This window comes from Nyctereutes procyonoides, unplaced genomic scaffold, assembly GCF_905146905.1.
Source record: "Nyctereutes procyonoides isolate TBG_1078 unplaced genomic scaffold, NYPRO_anot_genome, whole genome shotgun sequence".
Classification (NCBI taxonomy): Eukaryota; Metazoa; Chordata; class Mammalia; order Carnivora; family Canidae; genus Nyctereutes; species Nyctereutes procyonoides.
In genome coordinates, this window is record NW_026575146.1 from 59,381,785 (window position 1) to 59,395,717 (window position 13,933).

At 41.3% G+C, this 13,933-nt stretch overlaps 1 protein-coding gene across 1 annotated transcript in view; it reads left to right on the top strand.

Annotated features, from left to right (window-relative positions):
• SLC1A1 (solute carrier family 1 member 1) overlaps nt 1-13,933 on the top strand; it is a 76,806-nt gene that overhangs the window by 16,278 nt on the left and 46,595 nt on the right. The gene's annotated exons all lie outside the window — the stretch shown is intronic.

Genomic DNA, 13,933 nt, shown 5'->3' on the forward strand with positions numbered 1-13,933 from the left:
TCTGCCTTGAAATTGATTACTTTTAGACAGAAACCACATTAAAATCTGAGAGAGGGGAAGAATAATTAAATGAGGGTGACAATTGAATTTTTGCTTTAAACTTTTAAGAATTCTTTTTTTAAGATCCTACAGCTGGGATCCCTGGGTGGCACAGCGATTTGGCGCCTGCCTTTGGCCCAGGGCGCGATCCTGGAAACCCGGGATCAAATCCCACGTCAGGCTCCTGGTGCGTGGAGCCTGCTTCTCCCTCTGCCTGTCTCTGCCTCTCTGTGTGTGACTATCATAAAAAATAAAAAATAAAAATTCAGATTATTCTTTTTTAAAAAAAAGAGCCTACAGCTAATATCATAGTTAATGTTGAAAATCTGACTGCTTTCTCCCTAAAATCAGGAATAAGGCAAGAATGTTCACTCTCACTACTTGTATTCAGTATCTCACTGGGTGCTGAACCAGTCCCAGGGAGCAAGAAAAAGAAATAAAAGGCATAGATTGAAAAGAAAGGAGGAAAACTGCTCCTATTCACAGATGACATGATTTTCTACTTAGGAAATACCAAGGAATCTATGAAATAACTCCTAAAACTGATAAGTGATTTGGATCTTTCCAAGATACAAAGTTAACACAACAAAATCATTTTTTCTATGTACTAATAATGTACAGCTGGAAATAGAAATTATAAAACTGTTATCTATAATAGCTCCAAAAAATAAAAGATTAAATGTATATCTGACAAAACATGTAGAATCTGTAGGCCAAAAATTATAAAACACTGACAAAAGAAATTATAGACCTAAAGTACACGGGGAGACACACCTGTTCATGGATTAGAAGATTCGTCACAGTAATCGTGTGCATTCCCTTAGATTGTTTTATAGACTTAATGTAATTCTGATCAAAATCCCAGCAGTATTTTTTGTAGATCCTTCAGACAAGATAATTCTAAACTTTATGTGGAAAAGCAGAGAACTAGGAACTACTAACACAGTTTTGAAAAGAAGAAGGAAGCTGGAAGAGTCACACTATCCTATTTTAAAACAGTGATCAAGACACTGTAGTATTGGTGAAGGGACAGACACATAGATCAATGAAACAGAAGAGAGATCCCAGAAATAGACCCATGCAAGAATGTCCGATTGGTTTTTGACAGAAGTGCAAAAGCTATTCCAAGAAGAAGTGATAGTCTTTTCTGCAAATGGTATTGGAGCAACTGGACACCCATATGCCAAAATTAAAAATGAACCTCGATCTAAACATCACATTTTTTTTAAAGATTTTATTTATTTTTGAGAGAGAGAGAACGCAAGCGGGGTGGGGGGGGTGGAGGAGAGGGATCAGAAGGAGAAGTAGACTCCCCACTGAGCAGGGAGTCAGAGGCGGGGCTGGATTCCAAGATCCTGAGATCATGACCTGAGCTGAAGGCAGATGCTTAAACAACTGAGACACCCAGTTGTTTAAGCATCTGATGTTTGATCTAAACATCACATTTCATACAAAGATTAACTCAGAGTGGATGATCTAAAAGAAAAATGATAAAATGTACAATTTTTAGAAAAAGAAAAATCTTGGTGACCTAGTTAGATGAGAGTTCTCAGACATCCAAAACACAGATCATTAAATTAAAAAAAAAAAAAATTGGGCAGCCCAGGTGGCTCAGCAGTTTGGCGCCGCCTTCAGCCCAGGGCATGATCCCGGAGTCCTGGGATGGAGTCCCACATCAGGCTCCCTGCATGGAGCCTGCTTCTCCCTCTGCCTGTGTCTCTGCCTTCTCTCTGTGTCTCTCATGAATAAATGAAGAATTTTTTTTTAAATCATCAAGTCGTATATCTTCAGTATACGCAGTTTTTAGTTGTCAGTTATACCTAGGCAAAGCTGGAAAATAAAAGATAATGAACCGTCTACAGACTACGAGGAAATAATTACATATCACCTATCCAACAGATCTGAACTTGTATCCAGAATATATAAAGAATTTTCAAAACTCAAAATAGTAAGAAAACAGCTCAACTTTTAAAATGGGTAAAAGATTTGAACAGAACTTCACCAGAGAGTGCACACTGATAGCAAATCATCACACAAAGAGATACTCAGCATTATTAGCTATTAGGGCAATGCAAATTATAAGATGTCACTCCATACATGTTAGAATGGCTAAAATACAAAAGACGACAACCAGTGCTGAGGAGCATAGGGAGCCACTGGTATTCATATGTGACTGGTGGGAGTGTGAAATGATATGAAAAACAATATGGCGGTCTCTTATAAAAAGTTAAACATACTCTTACCAAATCATATGACCCAACAATCCCACTTCTGAGTATATACCTAAAGGAAAAGCTTACATTCACACAAAGACTGGTACATAAATAGCAGCTCTAATCATAGTCCCTCAAAACAGGAAAACAACTCAGATATCCTTCGATGAGTAAATGGATGAGCACACTAGTGTGATGTATTCCACAAGAAAAAGGAACATACTATTGATATGCACAAAACTGAGATGAATCTCAAAGGCATTATGCTCAGTGAAAAAGCCAGTCTCAGAAGGCCACCTGAAACATAAGACAAAACCATAGCGATATAGAACAGATTAGTACCTGCCAAATGTTAGGGGTGTGTGTGTCCGTAAAAGTATAGTGTGAGGGAGTTCTTTGGGGTGATAGAACTGTTCTATAAACCACATCCTAATTTTGATTATGGTGGTAAGAATTTTAACACATGTTCAAAATGATAGGACTAGGGCAGCCTGGGTGGCTCAGCGGTTTAGCGCCGCCTGCAGCCCAGGGCCTGATCTTGGAAACCCAGGATCGAGTCCCATGTCGGGCTCCCTGCATGGAGCCTGCTTCTCCCTCTGCCTGTGTCTCTTTCTCTCTCTCTCTCTCTCTCTCTCTTTCTCTCTCTCTCTCTCTCTCTCTCTCTCTGTATCTCTCTTGAGTAAATAAATAAAATCTTAAAAAAAATAGGATTAGACACTAAAAAAGTCAGTTTTATCATATGATACATACACTATGTACACAAACCTCAAGTCAGATTGGTGCAGACAAGTCAAATGTTGGCAAAAGGAGGTCTGTGTTTAATGGTGAGGAATCTCTGCTTTATGGTGTGTGATTCCTGTGAAGAGCAAAGCTTCCTATGACCTGATGCTGCCCTCACTCCCACTAAGTAGATCTGATCTCATCATTCCAAGCACTGTTGGACATGGACAGAAAGGGAACTTCTTAACTCTGCATCTTTGGGGCTAGCCAGGGCGTGCTGTTTATCTGGCCTGAGGACATACATGTCACATGGATCGTGGAGGAGTTTGGGAAGGCTTGGCAAACACCCTTGAGCTGTGTTTTGAAATTTCTGAAATGGGGGCACCTGGGTGGCTAAGGTGGTTAAGCATCTATCTACTTCAGCTCAGGTCATGATCCCGGGGTCCAGCACCCCAGCATCCTCTTGGCAAAGAGTTGCCTTTCCAGCCAGACTGGACCCTTGTTTGGCCACATCAAGCATCCTCTCCAGCCAGATTGCTCATTGTCACAGCCCCCATCCTCCCCATGAGGCCAAGCAGTCACGCAGGGAGCACGGGGTTCTGGTTGCTTCTGTCCTGTGTATTTCCAGAGTGGCACAAGGAATTAGGCCCTCCATGTTCCTCCCAGTCACATGTCTTCCCTCAAGTAAAATAGTACTTGGCAAGTCCTTAAGTAACATCCTTCCCTCAGAGTGTCCTTCTGAATTTAAGCCATGTCCCTATAATTCGCCTTCAGTTCCAGACCCTTTCAGAGAAACACACTGTTGCAAGGGCTAGGCTGATTCCTCTCTTGTGAGTTGCCACCAGGACAGAGGAAGTGACCTGCAGTTCTGTGAAAGGGACAGGCTCCAAATCAGGTCTGTGTGACTTCAGAGCTGAGCGCTTCACCCCCTGCATGCCTTCAGAAGACACCAGCATGAATTTTCCCTCAATGGCCTCAACATCCAGACCGTTAAATACAGTACACACCAGCTGACTCCCCCTAGATTGAGCTCTGAGACTGGTGGGTTCAATTTGAGTGAGCAGGTTAAAATAAGAGAAGGCTCACGGTGGGTACATGGCAGAGTCAGAGTGGCTTCCCTTGACCTCTTCTCTGTGGGAAACAAATGAATTAACAAAGTGATTCACACTCCCCCTCAGCCGAGCTCTGAAATGAACCACCTTACCATCTTGCCAAATCTTCCCCTGCCCAAACCAGGTATGTGGGATGCTCGCTCTCCTGTCTTTGCTACCTCCCTCTCCTTGACGGAGCTCCTTCTCCATCCTCCCATCTTGTTCCCTGCCCAGGAGCAGCCTCCCAACTGCTTTATCTCCCGGTTCTAATCCACCCTGCACACCTCAGGTTTATCTTCAGTCTGGGGCCACCTGTATGCAAACATGTGCAGTGTCTGCCCGTTATCTCTCTTAATAGCTAATCTATGTATATTACTTTATAGCTGAAGATGGGTTAGCTCATGTAATCCTGACAATGACTTTGGTGATAGGGAAGGGACTTAAGGGGCCAAAAGATTTTACACTCTCCTCCTGGGCAATCTGGGCATTTCATGATATGTCCCAATTTTTTTTTCTAGGGTTCTCTAAACCACCCCTTGAGCACCAGCCAGACGTGGGCTGAACACAACTCTTTGTGAAGGGGCAGCAATGTGGGGTCAGATATATCTGGGTCTCCAGGCTAGCCATGTGACCTTGGCCAAGTTTCCTGACCTTTCTCATCTTACTCTATCTGTAAATTAAAAGCTTATTAGAGCCAGATTAAATAAAACAATGAATTATAAAAGTGCTTCAGACAGAGGCACTTGAATGTTTCTTCTTCTTACCCCTTGGTTTTGGGTTGTTTCCCTCACTCTCCTTTGTCCCCAGAAGCAATCCTTACCTGTTGAATTCCAATTCCCAAAGATGCACCTCACAGCTGCATTCCTATTCTCAAAGATGAACTTCTGCTTTTCTTAATGCTGCCTAATGGTTATCTCAAGGTAGCCTTGAATTCCTACAACTTTGGGGTGGCTCTCCTACAGAATAGCAGTCTCATATCTATGATCACTGTGCACATTCTATCCTGTCTACTGGGATGGACGTTCTTGGGCAGGAGCAACACCCTCTTGTTGGCTTCACCCCACCACACTGCCTATGGTGCTGCCCAAAGACATCACCCAGAGAGCACTCGTAGGACTCACTCAGGGCCACAGGAGGCTTCAAGAGGTCATAGTGATCATGTCCCCATCGCTGTGATATTTGCTGTCCTCTGGGCGTGGTGACTCTCCCTCATCTGATCTGTCCTGCCCCTATATCGTCTTCAATGGGAAAACTGGAATGAGAGATGACAGCTCAAGAAGAAATTGGCTTGTGCAGGCATTTGGTGTGACCTTAGGGAGATTTTTAACAATTGTTTTTAAGCTTCACATTTAAAAGTTGAGTGGTTTCACACCAAGACTCAGATTTTTAGTTTCTCTTTAAGAAATTCAGAAGAAGGACACCTGGGTAGCTCAGTGTGGTTGAGTGTCTGCCTTTGGGCCTGAGATTGAGTCCCTCATCAAGCTCCCCAGGGGGATCCTGCTTCTCCCTCTGCCTATGTTTCTGCCTCTGTGTGTGTGTCTCTCATGAATAAATAAATATCTTTAAAAAATAAAAATAAATTAAAAATTCAGAAGATGAGGCCACCTTAGACCCTCATTTTGATGTGACAGCGCTTGGCTGGAGCTGTAATGGTCACCACAGACCCAAAGTGTGCTTCTCTCACTACCTCTCTGACCCCCTAGCTTTGGACATTTGCAATCTTTGATGAAACTGAAAAATCATTAACGTGTATTTAAACTCTGTATTTAAGAGCAGAGTGGTTCTTCATTTTCAATTTAGGATAGGTGACCAAGATGCTGTTATTTCCCCAGATGATAGAAAGGTTCTTCTTTTATTATATGTGTTTTATTCAATGTCCTTGTGCTCTTCATCTGTAGACATCATTCAGTTGTTTAGAATCTATGGCTCCCAGTCCTGTTCTAGTGCATTTGTCAGTGCAGTGGCTGTGGCTTCTTTGACATGGAAGAGCCATCCACCAATTCTGACTTATGTCAACACAGATGACCCTTGAGAACATTATGCTAAGTGAAACAAACCAGTCACAAAAGCATAAATATCCATAGATACAGCATATAGAATGGGGATTGCCAGGAGCTGGAGGAAAAAGGAGTGGGGAGTTAGTATTTAATGGGGAGAGTTTCAGTTTAGGAAGATGAAAAAGCCCTGAAAATGGATGGCGGTAATGGTTGCAGAACAATGTGGATCCACTTACTGCCACAAAACTGTACATTTAAAAATTGTTTAAAACTGGTAAAATTTATTATGAATATTTTACCATAAGAAAATTTGAATAGAAAATATCAGTGTGGACTCATTATTTTTCCCTTTCTATGAACTATGTATTTCTGAGAGCTGTCCACTAAAATGCCTAGAAACATTAACAACCTGTTAGCAATGGGCACCCCCATGCCAAGACTGTAGTTTCTAAATACGATTTTCCGTGAAAAGGAATCTAGAGCCTTTGGAGAAATGGTTGATTCCAGGGCAAGAAATGTATAAGAGAGTCTTGGGAAATCTTGCTGAGCCAGAAAATAAGAACACTACTTGAAGAAAAAAAAGTGCATCATGGTAAAGGGACAAATGTCAGATCACTGCTTCCCCAGTCACCTTTCAACAGTTGTCCCCCCCCCCCCCGCCCCACAAGGGGAGAGGTCAAAGTGATGGGAAGGCCCACCTTTCCTGAAGGGAGAAGGAAGAAGAGGAAGAGGATTTTCTTCATTCTCCACTTCATCACATTTAATCCCTACACCACACTCTGGGTCAGGTATCATTCCTTCTGAACTGATGACAGAACTACGGCAACAAGAGACCATTGTTTACCCTCTGTCCCATGGCAAGGACATAAATAGTGAACAGAGCTTGGGTGATTTAATATCCAGCTTAAGGCATGTCCCCCTAATCTGTCTGATTTAGGGTCTTCAGCCCCATCCCACCGTGTTTCTAGGACCAGTGTTTGTGGAAGGATTTACTAGTTTGAAGGCAATTAAGAGCAAAGCTAAAATAAATCAAACTTGAGCCCCAGCCAGCTCTAAACAGAAGTTTCTTTTTCTTTTTTTTTTTTTTAAGATTTTATTTATTCATTCATAAGAGACAGAGAGAGGCAGAGACACAGGCAGAGGGAGAAGCAGGCTCCATGCAGGGAGCCTGACATGGGACTCGATCTTGGGTCTCCAGAATCATGCCCTGGGCTAAAGGCAGCGCCAAACCGCTAAGCCACCAGGGCTGCCCTAAAGAGAAGTTTCTGTTCAGCCCTGCACTGAGATTGAGTCTTTAGGCCTCCCACCTAAATCTCTCTGTAAGCAGATGGTCTTCAAGGAAATAGGACCAAGTCAATAAAATAACTTCATTGTAAAATAATAATGTCTTCGATTTCAGATCAATGTGCTTCACATGTATATTTTCTCATTTGATCCTCACAACATTTCTGAGGTACCTTCCTTGAAGTTTTTAGATGAAGCAACCCCACAAAAGGCCTGACAGCTGCATATGTGGTAGAAAGGGAAGTAAATTCCAGATTCCTGACTCTTTGTTCTATTATATTCTCCTGCTTGGTTTTCACTTGCACCAGGGTAGAAGTTAATTTTGAAAGCTCTGTTCTGTCCACTTTTGCTGCTTCTGTTGTTCATCATCACACTTCTGGGGCCTTCTGCCAGGGGCGAGGCTAAGTCCTCCGCATTCCTTATCCGTCTTCACCCTCACCACGGTCCTGGGAAATCCTAGGGTCCCTTATCCCTCTTTGATAAGGATGCTGTGTCAAAAGGGGCTTATGTAGGTAGCTTCCACAGGTCCCACAGCTAGTAACTCTTAGAGTAGACTCAACTCCAGATCTGATATGACCTGTGTCTTTACCTAGACTCTAAACCACATGAGGATCGGGACCCTAAGTGTATCATCCACAGAGCTTAGTGAAGTGGTCGGATCTAGCCAGGTTACAAGTCATTAATTAATGACAGCTGATTATTTTTTTATTTTTGCCATTGGCTTCATTTTGCTTTTCCTGCAGGGACTTTTCAGGTTGCACTGTTCTCAGAATAATCTTGGTTTTCTGTTGGTTGTTTTGATTGATTTTTGTACCCTGTAATTGAAAATTAAGCTCCCAAACATCTCCTTTGTGGGCTATGAGCTGCAATCTGTAATCACAACTTTTCTTTAAATTGATCATCTTCTTTTGAGCTGTTAATAAACATGTCTGGCTTCATTGGAGTTTTCAAATTGTTATTTCCAGATGGTGAGGCCTTCAGATTTGATAAGCTCGTGCATATCCTACTAAGTGGAAGTTTGAACAAAATGCCACGTTTTTGGCAGTCTTTATGCTGTTAGTATGATAATTAAAAGAAAAAAAAAAGAAATTTCCCTGTATTTTTGTCTTGTGTCCCACCCCATGAAAAAGCCCTCAAATTGTCAACCAATCACAGTGGAAAAGAATCACATTTAGTATTATTATCCGCCTTTCTCTCTCTTTTTTTTTTAAACAATTTAGCTTTCTGAATGTGTGTATATGTTTTTGTCTTTTTTTTAAATTGAGATGTAATCCACATATTCACTGAATTGTGCAACCATCACCACAAACTAATTTCAGGGCATTTCTAATCACACACACACACCCAAAAGAAACCCCATACCTATATCTCTTACCCTCATCTAATGTTAACCACTAATCAGCTTCCTGTCTCTATGGATTTGCTTATTCTGGGCATTTCTTATAGATGGGAATCCTATAAATGTAATATATAGCCTCTTGTGTCTGTCTTCATTTACTCAGCATAAACTCTTCAAGGCTCATCCGCACCATACCATGCCAGTGTTTCATATCTCTCCATGGCTGAATAATGTACCATTATATGAATATATCACAGTTTCTCTATCCAATAACAAGTTGATAGACATTTATTATTTTTCACTTTTTGACTATTATGGATGATGTTGCTGTGACCATTTAGGTACAAGCGTTCATGTGAAGGCATGTTTTAAATTTGACTATATGCTTTGGAGTAGAATTGTTTGGTCTTAAGGTACATATGTTTGACTTCTCAAGGAACTGTGGTTTTCCACAGGGTTCACACTGTTAGATGGCCACCAACATCATAGGAATGTTCACATTCCAGTTTCTCCACGTCTTCACCAACCTGTCATTTTCTGTTTTGTTTACTCTTTAAAGAGCCACCCTAATGAGTGTGTGTGACTTCCATTTCACATTGATCTGATGACTAATGATATTGAACATCCTTCTTTGCATTTATGTATCTAATTTAGAGAAATGTCTCTTCAAATCCTTTGCACATTTAATTGTTGAATTGTGGGAGTTGTGTATATATTCTGGATCCTAGACTCTTACCAATATATGATTTGTGTATCTACCTTTCTTGAATCAATTGCAAAGCAAAACTTTGAAAGATTTGTATATTGCTGCCATATTGTGGTCTTTACCAGGCCCTACCTTGTATTTAATTATTAGTGTCTGGAAGGTCACCAGAACTTACATTCAAAAGTGGGGTTTGGAGTGAAAAGGAAGCGTTTTGTTGGCCTGGGATTTCTCACCTTGAGAAAGCCAAGGTCCCCATCTCCTTCACTGGTAGAAGCCATGAAGCCTGAGGGTATGTGTGGTGATAGAAGCTTGAAGGTTTATGGCATTTTTATCCATGGCGGGATGGAAACTTTGATTTTGCTTCAAAGTAAGATTTTTGTCTTTTGCTCTTAAAAATTCTGAGGCGGATGAGCTGTCCCCACACCCAGTCACCCATCACTCCAACATTTTTCTTCTGGTCAGGAGGAGTTTGCTTATTTGAGGCGACTTGGTTGGAAATTTCATAATGGCCGGGTGAAGGCCCATTCTTTCTCTTTTGGGTTCAACTGTGACTTTATTGCTGCACACCTTGTAGAAGACAGAGAGTCCCAGAACTGAGGCAGAATAGGGAATAGGGGGAAACACAGCTGAAGAAGGTGGCTCTGTGCGACAGTCTAAGAGTCAGCAAGGACAGGTGTGTGTTCAGGGTCTTTGCAGTGGGAGTAGTTCTGCTTAGATCGCGTGCTGACTGTGCCATTTCCTCACTGTGCTGGGGCTTGAGGCTGGCAGCATATCTTTCTGATGTGTCGAGGTGAATGTCACCATGACTGGCAAGATCTTAGGGTGCCCTTGCCAGGCTCACTTATCTCCTTGCTACTCAAAACATGATCCCACTGGCTGAATCTGTCTTTTAACAAAATCCCCAGGTAGGGCACCTGGATGGCTCAAGTAAGGACTCCAGCTCTTGATCTCAGCTCAGGTCTTGATCTCAGGGTCATGAGTTCAAGCCCAGTATGGAGCCTATTTTAAAACAAACAAACAGGGACGCCTGGGTGGCTCAGCCGTTGAGCGTCTGCCTTTGGCTCAGGGTGTGATCCTGGAGTCTTGGGATCAAGTCCCACATCAGGCTCCCTGCATGGAGCCTGCTTCTCCCTCTGCCTATGTCTCTGCCTCTCTCTGTGTCTCTAATGAATGGATAAATAAAATCTTTAAAAAAAAATTGTCTTTAAAAAATTTTTTTTAAATAAAAATAAAATAAAACAAACAAAACCAAAATCCCTAGGTGATTGATATGCACATTGAAGTTTGGGAAGCCTGTTGTTCATGTCACCCTCCCTGTTGCTGCACTCCTCAAACGGTTATTCGGTCTGTGTCTGCCTCAGCAGTCTTCCTCTTTCTTCTTGTGGCTTCCTTGGATTTAGCCTGATGTGATGTTGGTGCCATCCTAGGACTGGTTGCAGCTTCTCTTCATTGCTGGTTGATGAAAACCGGTTGGCATTTTCCTGAGGTGATCTCAGGCTTGTAAACAATTCCATAGAAATCTAGAAATAACTATCTATTTGTATTCACTGTTGGGCCTTCCTCAGCTTTCTCCACTTCCTAGTCTTCTCAAGGAGGGAGGTTGCATTCCATGATAAGCCCTCATTAGACTAGGAGCTTCTTGAGAGAGGGATCTTATGCTGTCCATTTTTATATCTTTATTCCCACTACTGCATCTCTTAGTAAATATTTGCAGAATTTAATTAGATTGTTGAATCACCATGAAAAATATTTCAGAAGACACCTAAAGAAATTAAAAATGGGGCAGCCCTGGTGGCGCAGCAGTTTAGTGCTGGGTGCAGCCTGGGGCATGATCCTGGGGACCCGGATCGAATCCCACGTCGGGCTCCCTGCATGGAGCCTGCTTCTCCCTCTGCCTGTGTATCTACCTCTGTGTGTGTGTGTGTGTGTGTGTGTGTGTGTGTGTGTGTGTGTGTCTCATGAATAAATAAAGTCTTAAAAAAAAAGAAAGAAATTAAAATTGCTTTTCTTATGGTGCCAAGATCCTGAGACTTTTATTTCAGGGACATCAAGTGGTATCAAATGGACATAGATTACATTTGGCGCATCTCATGGGTGCTTTGTGTGTCATTGCTTTAACCCTGGAATTTTTTTCATTTATAGGATAAAATGAAATATTTTTCTACCAAAATACATGTAATAGACTAAGGGAATAGCTTGTAAATTTATCACAATGAAAATATTTTACATGAATTTCTCCCATAAACCTCTGACTCTACTGATATGAGCTCAGTAACCATGGCTCACTTGAGAGCATAACTGTTTCAAAGATTTCACAAGAAAACCTACGAAGAGGATATAGCCTATAGTAATAGCTCACATTGACTGAGTACTTACTATGAGAGGCAGGTACTGTTGATTCTAAGCACTTTATATATAGTCTCATTTTTAAACCTACCAGTGATCTAGGAGGTTGATATTTTTTTTATGCCTGTTGTTACAGAAGAGAAAACGGATGCACAGACATCAAGATAAATGCTTTGCCCCGAGAGTACAGCTAATAAAATGATAAGGCCAGTGTTTGAATACAGATCATCTGACTATAGAGCCTGCCTCCTAAAGAGTTGGTGCTGAATTAGTTTCTTCCCTTACAGTGTTTCACATGATTTAATATGCCTCATTTCATCATGTAGATTAAAGGCCCCTTGATTATGCATTACTCTCATTTCTATTTCCCTGTTGGGCAATGTGTTGTAGGAATTAGGTGGTCTGTAAATGATTGTTGGCTTAATTGATCCCAAGAGGTTACATGGGAGTACCTGAAACAGCAGCAGATGTTTTAATGTAACAAGATCTTTCCTATATACTGTGGAACTCTTAGCTTTAATCATCATGGACTTCCTTATCCATCCTAAAGTTTACATATTGGAAAGAAAAGGAAGAAATAATTGGGAGATGTTGTAACATCTAGTAGTTTGATGGCTGAGCTCAAGTGGATTGATCCCTACCATCTCAAACATGGAAATATAACACCCCTCTTCAAATCACTAAACCTAGACTCAAAGGAAAGTCCTGGGGCATCTGGCTGGCTCAGTCGGTTACATGTGTGATTCTTGATCATGGTGTTGTGAGTATAAGCCTGCTATTGGGTGTAGAGATTACTTAAAAATCTAAAAATAAAAGAGGGAGAGAAGAAAAAAAAGGAAGGAAAAGGAAGGAAGGAAAGTAGGATGGGAAGGTCTGTCCTTATGTGCCAGAAATAAAAAGGGGACTCAAAATGAGAAGTGTTAAAAAAAGAAAAAAAATGATGCTAAGGTCTAGACCCAATTATAGGCCTTAATGATGGGAAACGGGTTTTAATATTCACAGGGAGAAGAGATGTGAGTTTGGACTGTGTGAGTGAAGGAGCTAGAATCAGACCTCTGCATAAAGCTAGACTCTCAAAATTTAGTCCTATGCTTGAAAAGAATACCAGAAAAATTCTACCCAGTGACTCAGGAAAACCTCAAGAAACTTGCCATCTACCCATGGCTACAAGTAACAAGGAAGAGGGGCATCTATAAAAAATTAAAATGCAGACTTAACTGGGTATTTGATCTAAATTTACACCACCACAGAATGCTGACTTCCACCATATGGAACAATCTGAAGTTTGCTGGAGGGGAGGTGGGGAGGGGGCATTAAAGAGGGCACTTGTGATGAGCACTAGGTATTATATGTAAGTGATGAATCACTAAATTCTACTCCTAAAACCAACACTATATGTTAACTAACTTGAATTTAAATAAAAACTTGAGTGGGGGGGAGGAATGCTGACTTCCTACACTGAAAAACTAATAGGAAAACAGTCCTAGTGATCTTGAAACACCTAAATCCCAGGGAAAGACAGGTGTCCTACTCTATGAAAGCCACTCCCCTCTCCAAAAGAGAAATCTACAGTCAAAAATTACAAACCACACAAGGAAATGATACCAGTTAATATATATACACCACAAGCAAGACGATGCATATTCCAAAACTGGAGATGATACAACAATCTAAAAGAATGCTAAGTATGTTTAAAATGATTAAAGAAAGGGGCGCCTGGGTGGCTCAGTGGGTAAAGCATCCAACTCTTGGTTTCGGCTCAGGTCATGACCTCAGGGTGGTGAGATCAAGCCCGGTATCTGACTCTTTGCTCTGTGTGGAGTCTGGTGGGGATTCTCTCTCTCCCTCTCCCTCTCTGTCTCTAAAATAAATAAATAAATCTTTAAGGAAAATGATCAAAGAGAAACAGGTGAGTAGAAACTAGGAAATAGAAGAAGGACACTCTGAAAAGGATACAATAAAACTTCCAGAGATGAAACTAAGAGTGGAATTAGAAACTCAGCAGATGAATGAAACATCCTCTAAGTACAGCTGAAGGAAACATGGGTAAACTGAAGTAGGTACAAGAAAATCAGTGAGAATACATCACAGAGATAAAAAGAAGTAATGTTAAAAGCCCCCAAATCCTCATGTAGCTGGATACTTACAAGCATAGGTTTAGAGAATTTGCAGTTGAAGAAGAAATCACAATAGCAGTT